The sequence below is a fragment of the Hibiscus syriacus genome, unplaced genomic scaffold, assembly GCF_006381635.1.
Source record: "Hibiscus syriacus cultivar Baekdansim isolate YM2019G1 unplaced genomic scaffold, ASM638163v2 tig00111191_pilon, whole genome shotgun sequence".
NCBI classification, from domain to species: Eukaryota; Viridiplantae; Streptophyta; class Magnoliopsida; order Malvales; family Malvaceae; genus Hibiscus; species Hibiscus syriacus.
The window spans coordinates 2,701,779-2,714,444 of record NW_024063010.1 but is presented as its reverse complement, the minus strand read 5'-3'; the positions used below and the strand labels follow the sequence as shown (position 1 = coordinate 2,714,444).

Here is a 12,666-nt window from a genome sequence, read left to right as displayed (position 1 = left end):
CAAGACAAAAGAGTGTATGAGCCAAGGATCTAACGTTGTGTTGTCTTCATCAGCTTTTTGAGTCGATTCTGTCATGGCGTTAAAAAAGAAGATGAGCAGTGGACAACAAGAAGGACAAGGTTAATTTCCGAGTTGTCACACAAACAAAACAGTACTGTTCCTTTTGGCTGTTTATGAAGGTCAACGAACGTCAAAACTTTGCTAAGCAATTAAGGGTCGAAAATTAAACATCATGTTGTTTCTTGTGTGTAATAACGTTAATGGAGGTGAGTCAGGAAAGCAGAAAATCAGCCGTGTTTTTGGGTTATGACAAAACCAGTTTGTCTGGTTTTATCTGCTTATACGTCGATGTTCCAATACATCAATGTCTTATATGAAAAATGTCGTTTCGGTCTTGTCCCATTGCTTCCAAGGTTGATCTCCTTTACTATATAAGCTTATTGGTAAGTTCATTGATGATAAAACTTCGTTTCTCGTTAGATAGTTTTACATACCGAATTACAGATATAACATGGCTAATGCTTCGAGTTCTAGGCTGGTGCTGTTGTTCGTCATCGTTATATTCATGTTTGCAATGAGAAAATCTGAATCAAGGTCTTATGATCATGGTAAGCTGACCGAGTCCAGAAAGATCGATAGCATGACTATGTTGGAGAAACTTGGTTACGGTTTATCGAAAATCGTGCATTACAGAAGGATGCTGAGTGGTAGTCCGGAGAGAATCTCGCTTGGAGGGCCGGATCCTCGGCATCACTTTTAATCATCAGAAGCTTTGAAATAAGAGACAAAACCCCTATGGATAGTAATACTCAACTTGTGTGATGTTCTCTGCTTATGAACCAATAGGACTCTTGGATGAGCGGAAGCACATCAACACAGGCAATGTAAAAGTTCTATTTTATGCTTGAATTCTAATAAATTCGCAATTTTATTTATCAGAGTTTCTCGTACCGCATTACTAGGGTCAAGGAAAGATCGAGCCCTCGAGGCCTCAATGTTGGGTTCACAAACACGGACAGCCCCGAAGCCTCCAATGCACCTAAAATCTTCACATTTGAGCCCTGTAATGCATGCCTGTTCTACCAAGGATCAGATTCTGCTACAAGCAGATAAACAATAGTTTACATTTCTAACGATACCGATACCGTGCTTTTTCCGGAGCATTACACTGGCTTTCGGGGAATGAACATCATCTCGTCGATCTCGTTTAGCATCACATAGGCATTCCGTTGAGGGGAGCTGATAGATTTTGACAGTTACCTCACCAACACTATTGCCTATACATATATGTTTATGTATAGCTTGATCTCATTGACTAGTCTTGGCATTACTTTCTGAAGCTGAATCTAAGTTTATATTTTGATGTTCGATTGAGCTCGAGTCAAGCATCAATTTTTAAATATCGAGTTAAATTTAACATTTAACTTGTCACTATTAAGTTTGGTTCGACTCAACTCGCGGTTAGATGGAGCTACCACGTTTTTAAAACAAAGGTATACAATAGAAGATTTGATAAAGTATAAAGGTTATATCTCTATTATACCGTGCCCGCCTTGAAATGAAGAATAATATTAGGCTTAACATACTTTTTAGAGCTTAAACTACAACTCGAAATATAATTCGGTGCTTAGAGAATTTTTTGCTAACAAAGATTTGTCTAACATTTTTTCTGTTACACTTTTAGATGTCTATCGTTATATTTCTAATTTTTTAATAACAAAAATATTTTTTTAAAAAAAGGAAAAAATTGAAAAAATCAAACCCATGTCATCCCTCTCCGTTCCGTTCCCCCACCTCCTACGGTGAAGGGTCACTACCAGTCAGATTTTGTTCAGAACAGGACGAGGAACTCAATGATGGTGGCCGTGTAACGTACAAATGGTTGTAGTCATCGAAAAACAACGAAAAATCTAGAAATCTGACGACTCTTTGTGGTGTTTTTCACGACGATCGACACAATTTCACGGTGGGTGGGGGACTAGGTTTTGGTCGAGGAAGTGAGATGATTCTTATGGTGTTAACGGTAATAACCATGGACCGACGGTGATCGATTAGCGATAGAAGATGTAAAATTTGAGATTTTTTATTTTTTTAATTATAATATTAGGTTTTTTTAAATAAAATAATTTTTGAAATTTTATGTGTGTGTGTTAGAGAACAATCAAATTTAACAGTTGTTACGATTCAGACACCTAAAAATGTAACATAATGACCACGAACCGACGTTGATCGACTTTGGGGGTTTTTTAATTTTTTAATTATAATATTAGGGTTTTTAAATAAAATAATTTTTGAAATTATATGTACGATAACGTGTTTTAGAGAACAATCAAATTTAATGGTCGCTACGATTCAGACACCTAAAAGAGTAACTTTTGACACTTATTGGTAGTAAAAAAAATTCTTTAGGCACAAAATCGTATTTTGAGATAGGTTTAATAGCAAAATAAGTGCCTAAACTATACCTAAAATCTCGAATAGATGCATAAACTATTTTTTTTACCTATCCATATGCCTAACGATATAAACGTTACTTACTTAGATGTCCGCTCCTTCACGATATTAATTCTCTCGTTAAGTGACATACGCCACAATATGATGATTTAAAATTTTTGATTACAATTAAAAAAATAAGGTTATATATGTTTTTAAAGAAAACATAAACATCTTGAAATAACCTAAAATTTAAAAAAAATTCATTTTTCATTTTAATCTCTAAACCAACTTCGACCGTGACTATTTGCGGTTGATGAAGCTCCACCGTACAACAACTAACAGCAGCAGGGAAAACTGAAGGTGAAGAATCGAAGAGCAACAAAGTTTACACCAGGAAACCCTACAACAACACGCCCCAAAATCCCACTTTTCCCCCTCAGCAAACACTAGCCGCCACCACTACAGCTGGTTATAACAACTCTCAGCAGCTGCCACTCCAACCCTATGATGCCGTGGCGTCAGATGATTTGTCTAGTCATAACCAGTTGCGGTAGGGTGCACGGAATGCTTCCAATGAGTTTGCAGCTTCTGGGTATGTAAAATATGATAACCTCGTTAAGATTAACTTGAATGATTTGTCCAAGAACGATGCTAGAGTTTTGCAGAGGAAGTTAGCTAGTGAGCTTGAGCAAGTTAGGGGTTTACTTAAGAAATTTGAGGCTAAAGCAGGGTTTAGTGGTGGGTATTTGAAAGAGAACGTTGATAGATGTGGTGGAAGTTCAGTTAGAGTGAACTCGGATGTCGGTTCTGTAGGATTGCCTAGTTCAAGGCCTTTTCATGGAGTATCTGTGTCAGTGGCAGAGCATGATCAGTGTAACAGTGGTGATGTCGGTGGGAATGGGAGTAAGTTTGTGGATAAAGAGAACCGAACCCCGAAGACGAATCAGCATCATAGGAAGTTTGTGTTTGTTTCAGAGAAGGAGAAGTTGAAGCCTATAGAGAGTAATAAGAAGACGAAACCGAATGTTGTGAAGAGTAATCCGGGTCAAATGGGAGGTGGGATTGTGATGGAGAAGTTTTCAGGTCAGTTGTTTAAGACTTGTAGTAATTTGTTAGGGAAGTTAATGTAGCATAAGTTTAGTTGGGTGTTTAATAAACCAGTGGATGTGAAAGGACTCGGGTTCATGATTATTGTACAATTGTTAAGTATCCTATGGATTTGGGTACGGTGAAGACTAGGTTGAACAAGAATTGGTACAAGTCACCAAGGGAGTTTGCGGAAGATGTGAGACTAACTTTCAGTAATGCAATGCTGTATAACCCAAAAGGACAGGATGTGCATTATATGGCAGAGACATTGTCAGGGATGTTCGAAGAATAATGGACAGCTATAGAATGTAAGTATAATCTTAATAAGAGGTTTGAAACGACTTATGATTACAGTTTGCCAACCCCCACTTCAAGGAGAAATCCAGGTCCAGCACCAATTCACCCAAGCTTCTGCTCCGGCTCGTTCATCTCTACCATTAGAAGCGAATACTCTTGAAGGATCAGAATCCATGACGATGCCTGTTGACCCGAAGGCAAGAGATGCGGAGTTGGCTCCTACTGATATGGTTGCAGGATCAATGAAACCCAAGGCAAAGGATCCCGAGAAGAAGGATATGACTTTTGAGGAGAAGCAGAGACTCAGTGTAGACCTTCAGAACTTGCCTTAAGAGGAACTCGGCAGCATTGTCCAGATCATTAGGAAGAGGAACGCATTACTTTTCCAGCAAGAAGATGAGATTGAGGTGGATATTGGCAGTGTTGATCCAGAAACTCTTTGGGAACTTGATAGATTCATGACCAACTATAAGAAAAGTTTGAGCGAAAACAAGAAAACTGCTGAAGTTGCTCTTCAAGGAAATGCTGAAGATGTTCATAATATTCAGGAGACTGTAAGATGATGAACAAGTGGCTTTTGAACATTTAAATCTTTTGCTTGTTTCGAATTGTGTTCAATGGAACATTTTGTTATTCTTTTTGCAGAATTCGGAACCACCTGCTAAAGAGGTATCAAAAGTAGCTGAAACAAGTAAGCATTATGTGCCAGCAAGAATTTGCTTTCATTGTCATATTCTTCACTTGTTTGGTTCTGAAGATGAAATTTTCATGCACTAATTTGAACTGGTAGGATTCTGAAGCAGCGGGAAGGATTGGTCACACTTCTTCCCCAATTCATGGGAAAATTCTTCAAAATGAAGATAGTGGTTCAAGTAGTTCTAGCAGTGACTCTGGCTCCTCATCAAGTTGTAAAATTTAAGTTTTTCCTTTCTTTGTGCCCTTCTGAGTTTAAATATGCCAGATTCCTCACGTGAATATTTTCATGCAGGCTCTGACAGTGATAGTTCATCTTGGTAATGTGAGTCATTCACCTTGTTTTTACTTTTTAATGAAATTTTTACCTCCTTTCTCATATAAGTTCTGCAAAACATTGAATATCGTATGAGCTGTTTATCAAGACACTAGGTTACATGGTAAAAAGGAACTTGGTCTCATCTTCTGAAATTGGTCTGTACTAGGAACATGTTACATGCACGTTGAAGATGCTTTGATAGCATTTTGGAACTTTTGATGTCAAATGCCAATAAATGTTTGACTTCGGATTTTGTTGTATTTGTCGCTGAATTTCTGATTACGTATCATTCTAATGCATTTCTATCTTTCATCATATGATATGATTGCCGATCACCAAGACCTTGAACCATGAATGTATGAAAACTCTATAAACCCCCAATTTGAAGTTCTTTTTTTTCTATTGAATCTCGAGGACTTGAATTTGACATGAATGTTTTGCTTTAACCTATCATGTGCATGTTTATCGAGTTTTAAGCGAAACATATTGTAGATCATTTGTTAATGAGCTTCTCGTTGCCATTTTTGCAGACTATCTTAAGAGGGAAGCTGATTAGTTTTTTTATAAAATAAAAAAAATCTAAGGTTTGTTTACCATCTCGTGCAATGGCTAGATTGATTTGAGATGCGGGGAAAAGAAAGATGCTAAAGACTAATTGTTAAATATTCCTAAATTTATTTTGAATGGGAGAGGAGAATCAAAGATTGCTAGTGAAGACTCGTGAGGATAGGTTAGTTTCGCCACGAAATCTGCTGCCATATTTGCTTCTCGACGAATCAGCACAAAATCTATAAACCAAGCTTTAGCATAAAAACAACGATAGATCGTACTAGAGAGAAAGGGGTCGTAGATGACGGTGGCGAAGTGAACGTCCGCATTATCTATTTGTATTATATTACTTTTGAAACCATTTACCCAGGCGAGAATCAATCCCTCATGGATGCTCCAAAGTTCAGCATGAGTGACCGAGAAAATTCCAAGCTGTTTATTAAAAGCCAGAAGGAATTCACTTGTGTGGTTTCGGAAAATGCCTCCTGCAGCACCAAATTTAGAGACTTGAGAGACGGCCCCATCGCAGTTCAAACAAATCCAATGCAAAAGGGGTGGGTTCCATTGCACGGATTTATCAGGGGCACTTAAGGTGGCGTCTCCACAAGTTCTGGAGGCATAATAATGCTTTGCCCAAGAGATGCTTTGATGTAATAAGCAATCCTGAGCACTCGTATGGGACTTGAAAATAAAAGCATTCCTTTGTTTCCATGCTTGCCAGACGATGGAAGAGAAAAGAATGGACCAAGGAACCCCAAGGTCAATGCAGAAATAATCAGAGTTGAGATTCATCTGGAACCAATCTGTGAGAGGAAGATTGAAGAAAGGGCCACTCCAACGTCCGCCGAGAATCGAATCCCATAACAAACGCGTCTGGTGACAATCGCCAAGGATATAAGTCAGTTTCCTCGAGTAACCACAAATATGACAAGAAGGGTCCTGGCTCAAACCTCGTAAGCTTTGGTTTTGGTACGAGAGAATCTTATCTCGCTATGCAAGTCAAATGAAAGAGGGAATTCGTTCCGAAACTGGAATTTTCCAAATCAACCTCCATCGCGGATCTTTAGGACTCCATTTTGACATCTCAAGGTGTTTATAAGCACTTTTAACAGTGAATTTGTGATTTGATTCAGCATTCCAAAAGCAAGTTTCTAATCCGAGAGAAATAGAGGGGGCTGGAATATTACCTATGTAAGGCAATGCAACCGGCTTGAGAAGTTGCCTCAATAAAGTCCAGTCCCAAGAATCGTTGCCAAGACAAAGGTCGCTAACCTTAAGGGTTGTGTCTATCATAACATCAGATTTAGCCCATTGAATTAGAGGACCAATTTCCGGTACCAAGTATTAGTCCAAAAATCAACAGTGGAGCCATCACCAACCGACCAAGCAACATGTTCTAAGAAATTAGGCTAGACCTTGGCGAGAGACCGCCAAAAGGGAGAACAATTTGATCGAGAAATAGAATCCAGGCAAATCGTCGTTAACTTATATTTTTCTCGCAGCAGTTTGATCCACAAAGAATTGGGAGAATTAACAAGATTGTTGCAGATCTTCATAAAAAAATGCTCGATTTTGGCTGCGGATGTTCCGAATGCCCAAGCCTCCGCTATCAAGGGGTTGACATATATTTTCCCAACTGACTAAAGAGATGGGATTTGAAGTACAATTTGAACCCTTGGTGAATCTGCGGACCATTTGCTCAATTTTGTTTGAAAGACCTGCATAAAGATAGGTCGATTGCATAAGATAGGAAGGAATGCTCAGAAGAACCGACTTGGCCAGAGTTACACGCCTCGCAAAGGAAAGATTGCGAGCCGACCAACAATCTAATTTTTTGAGGATTTTGTTGAGGAGAAAATGATAAATGCCATTCGTGCACCAAGATGACGCACAGGAACACCTAGATACATCCCAAAATTTATAACTTCTTGAAATCCAAGTCTCGCACAAATCTCTAATCTAACATGTAGAGTGGTATTTGGCGAGAACCACACTTTGGTTTTCTGCTTGTTAACTGAACTCCCAGAATAGTAGCTAAAAGTATCAAGAATTTCTTCAATACTAATAGCCTATGCCATGTTAGCTTTCCATATAAAATAAGATCATCGGCAAAAAATAAGGGTAAGATGGGAGTACCGGCTTGAGCAAGTTGCACCCCAGACCAAGATCCAGCGTTCACTGAAAGGTATATACTTTGGCTGAGTCTTTCCATGGTTAGGTTGAAAATGTAAGGTGATAGAGGGTCACCTTGATGAATGCCCTTTTCAGATTTGAATGAGCGACTAAGATCGCCATTCCATTGGACTTGCATAGAGGCTGAAGTCACACACCGCATAATAAGTTTAATGAGGGCTAAGGACAGTCTGGCATTCATGAGAATGTTTCCAATAAAATCCCACGAAGCCGATTGAATGCTTTTCGGAGATCAATTTTAATGGTCATCCAACCATTTTGACTCTTCTGAGAATACATAGAATGAACCACCTCTTGATTAATAATAGTGTTCTCCGAGATACTGTGACCTTTGAGGAAACTGGTTTGATAAGGTCCAATAAGAGTGGGCATAACAGATTGAAGGCAGCGTACAATAATCTTAGTCACAAGATTGTAAAGGATCGAACAAAGATTTATCGGTCTGAAGTCCACAAAAGTCACTGGGTGGTTGATCTTCGGGATAAGAGTGAGCACAGTACGGTTGGGTGCAGGTTCTAAATCAATACCTCAGAAGATAGAATGAACCATGTTGCATACAAAAGGACTGACAAAGTCCCAATGGCATGGGTAAAAATGGGCGTAAAGGCCATCAACCCCGGGAGCTTTAAGTGGTGCCATAGAGAAAAGAGCGCCTTTAATCTCATCATCCAATAATTCAAAATTAAGCTGTAGACACCCGTTTTTGTCCGGGTCTTTTCTATCTAATTGTAATTATTATTATTATATTATTATTATTATTATTATTATATTATGCTTATTTATTGTTATTAATATATTACAAATTTTTGCAGGCCTAATCCCTAAGCCCAACAGCAGATACCAATGAACAGGCCCAATCCCGCAGCATACCCAACAAGCTGGAGCCCAAACCCGGTTCAGGCCCAATACCAATTCTAGCCCCAACTAGTGACCCGACCCGGTTCCCTAGGGTTTCTAAAACCCTAACTGTTCATCAGCAGCCGCCCCAACAGAGGAAAGGATGCCACGCCGCCGTTACTGTTCCGGCCCGCTCCGATGGTCCAGCCGCCGACCCAGCTGCTCCACTATCGTCATCTACAGCATAACCAATCAAACAGAAAATAAAACATCATCAACAGTGGACCAAATCACCCTCAAATCAAGAACCCATTAAAAACTAAGATTAAATCCCGATTCTTCGGGATTTAACAGATTAAAAAAATCAGAAGCTCATGCCCTATATTCTAGATCTCATGATATCTATCCAAATAAGACCATAAATTGAAAGGAGGAAACGAAAAAGGGGGACAGAGAGGAGATTCGGAAAAAAAAACGAAAATAGAAAGAAAAAAAAAGAAGAAAAATAAGAAGGAAGCTCTCACCTTTGTTTCATCTGCCACCATCGGTGTCTCACCGGAGCCACAGTACTCCGTCCTTGAAGGTATATGTTTTACCTTGGGGGTTGATTTTCATTTTAGGTTTTGAGAGGGAGGGGTTTAGTTTCGTTTTAGTTTTTTTAAAGGGTAAGGAAAAGAATAGGGGTGTTTGGGCGTAATCTTTCCCTTGGCCACCGAGATGTGGTGGCCGGAGTCACGGTTGTGACTCCCATCGATGGTAGCAGAAAGGTTTTTCCTTTCTCTCTCGTGAGAAGAGAAATGGAGAGGGGAAAGAGAGAGACGGCTGATGAGGGTAAATGAGAATAGGGTTCTGAGAAAACCCTTAATTTAACATATATACCAAAGAAGACGGCGTCGTTTTGGTCTAAGAGAGGAGACCAAGCTGTTATTTAAGGGATAATGGTTGTCTTGGTCCCTGTGACCTTGTAAACTCATACTCGTTTCCTGGGATTTAAGGGTTAACTACATGTTAGGTCCCTTATAGTTTGTAATCGCATATTTCAGCCATTAAATGAAGTCTTATTTTATTAGTTTTTTAGCACATTATTTTCGGTTCTTATGCTTTAGTCCTATTATTAAATGCTATGTTATTATTATTAACATTTAACTTTGGCCATAATGTTTGTAATAGTTTCATTTTAGTCACTATTTTCGTGGGTTGTGATATTTTATGGATGTTTGAATTTAGCCACCATATTTGCAATTGTTATATTTTAGTCACTGTTTTAGCTTTGGGTTAATTACTTTTTGTTCCTCCATGTTTCTGTAAAATTTCATTTTAGTCCTAAATGTTATTTGTGGGTTTTTTTTTATTTTTGGTACTTGCATGTTTAATATTTGCTGTATAGGCTCTGGTTTATTTGTAATTGTAGTTTAGTACTTAAGTTTGTTGTATGTTACTATTTAGTCTCTTAAATGTCTGTTTCTGCTATTTAGTCCCTTAAGATTCTATTTTTACAGTTTAAAGCCCTTTAACTTTCTGTTATTGTTATTTTAGCCCTTTGGAGTCCTTTAAATTCTTGTTTGTACTATTTTGGTCCATTGAGTGTATGTTTTTGCTATATTGGTCCTTGTAACTTAAAAATACTTATTTTTGGTCATTAAATTTCAGTTTGTAATATTATTTTGCTTGTATGCCAACTCTTTATGTATGTACATATTTTTTATGTCATGTATTTATTTATATCATTTGTAAATAAATATGTTTAACTTTATTTTTTATAAATATTTAGTTTCGCATATTTTATTTATATTTATTTCCATTGTATTTCTTTATTTAAATATTGTCTGAATATGTTTCGAGAACGGTATTTGTAGAATGGGCATGGAAAACACCACTTGGTCGAAGTGATGTAATCCAATATGACATTCGAATTAAATACAAACTTGAAATAAATTAATTATATTTCGCTCATTATTAATTTATTTCACTTTAATCCAAATATTGCAATGAATGACTAAATAATAATTTATTTCATTCCATGCAAATTGTTAATCTTAATTCTACATTTTTATATTCAATTCATTTTAGTTAATCAATTTATTTTTAAATGTAAACTTCATTTTTTTCATTTATATTCGATTTGCATTTTTAAAATCAATGATGAGTGATATTTTTTATTGATAAGAAATAGTCGAGTTAGTTTTCCCGATGAAGGATTGTTAATTTCGAGATTTCTTTTCGAGTTAAAGGATTTTCTCTAATTAATTGATTCCAAGCAAATTAATTATATTTCAATAAATGGATCATATTTTAATTTTATATTCGATTTGTAATTTCCACCATTACGACAATGCGTAAGTGACACAGTACCAATTCTGGGCGTTGTGGGGTGTTTACCCTTCCCCACAAGTAACCGACTCCCGAATCCATTAAATTGAATCTTTGGTGACGCAGACTAAATTGTCTAAAAAATGATTTTCCTTAAAATTGTTTTGAAAGACGGTTTTAGGTATTCAACCTACCTAACTCAAAGGTCGATGGCGACTCCTTTTCTATTTTATTCAAATCAATTCCAAAATCACCAAATTTTCCAAATTAAAGTCATAATTGTTTTTAAAACAATATCGAATTGTTTTTTTGAAAAATGGTTATGACATAAGCAAAGAATAATCAGCCTCGGAAAAGATGGGAAAGAAACCCGAAACGTAGTAGGAACCCAGCGGAGTTCTTTGATCCGCAAAGAGGTGCTCAAAATAGTCAGCAACAGCATCACGTAAAAGGTTGGAGTCTCCGCACCATTCATCACCAGTAGAACGAAGTTTGCGAAAGGTATTCCAACGCCTTTTTTGGACTGCTTTGGAGTGGAAATAGTTCGTTACGGTCTCCAAATTGAATCCAACCGGATCTAGATTTTTGAATCTAAAGTTGTTCCTCATGGTCCAGAATTTGCTCAAGTTCTCGCAACAGTTTAAATTCGAGTTTAACCATACTTTGGGTACGATAACGGTCCAGACAACGTTGCACCCCACGAAGACGTGCCATTAAGATCTTCTTATTTTACCAATAGAGCCAAAAGTGTCATAATTCCAGCCTTTAGCGGCTTCGATGAAAGAAGAAATAGCCTCTACCAGGGGGAGGGAAGGGTCCCAATTGTCAGAAATGAGTCTTTTGAAATCCGCATGAGGAGACCAACTTGAAACATACCGGAAAGGGCACAAAGAGCACCGTTAATGGCAGGGGAGCAAGAGAGCAAGAGAGGCCTATAGTCCGATTTCATATGGAGAAGGTGCTCGAGAATGGAATGTGGAAATTTCTCAAAGCAGTAGGAATTTCCAAACCAGCGGTCAAGGTGAACTGAGTAATTCCCTTGGTACTAGGTGAAATTTGGGCCATGGTAACCGAGGTCATGCAAATCGCAATGAAAGGCCATATCTTGAAAATTATTTTATATTCTTATCAAATAATATGCATTTAATAAAATAATTTATTGATACGTATATATATCACACAAATAATTTAATAAAATATGCATTTAGATAACTTATGTTCTTTTAATCAGATAAAATAATTTTATATTCTTTTCAAATAAATCAAATAATATAACATAATTTAATATTTTTAATTTTATTCTCATATGGAATCGTAGATCTTTTAAACCCACTAGAAAAACAAATCTGAAATAATTAGAGTTAACTTTATCACATGTCCTCAAAGTATGACATTTATTTTAAATTAATCTCTAAGCTTTTAAATATTTTAATTTCATCCTTAAACCATGAATATCAATTTAAATTAATCCTTAAACTTTTTAACAATTCAATTTCATCCCTAGATTGCGACTTTCATTTTAAATTGGTCACCAAACTTTTTAAACATTCTAATTTCATCCTAAAATATATGAACATACTAATCACATCATTTGTTAATAAAATCGTTAGGCCTATTTATATTATTATATGTCTAAAAACCAAATTTAGGTTAAATTATGGTTGAAACTACTTACATATTTGGATGGATTTAAGGATAAATTTGGAATATTCAAAAGTTCGGGGACTAATTTAGAAAGAAGGTCATAAATTTGGGATAAAATTAGAATTTCAAAAACTTAAGGACTAATTTAAAATGAAAGTTATAGTTTAGAGATAGAATTAGAATATTCAAAAGTTTAAGAATCAATTTAAAATGAGAGTTATAACTTGGTGACATGTGATGCATTAACTCAAATGGTTAGATTACGGGTTCTTTAGCTGATGGGCCTAGGGCCTGAAGCT

The 12,666-nt window shown here is 36.8% G+C and overlaps 1 pseudogene; it reads left to right on the top strand.

The window, feature by feature from the left end:
• The first annotated feature begins 511 nt into the window (after positions 1-511).
• LOC120155420 lies at positions 512-4,938 on the top strand (annotated as a pseudogene).
• Positions 4,939-12,666: the final 7,728 nt, after the last annotated feature.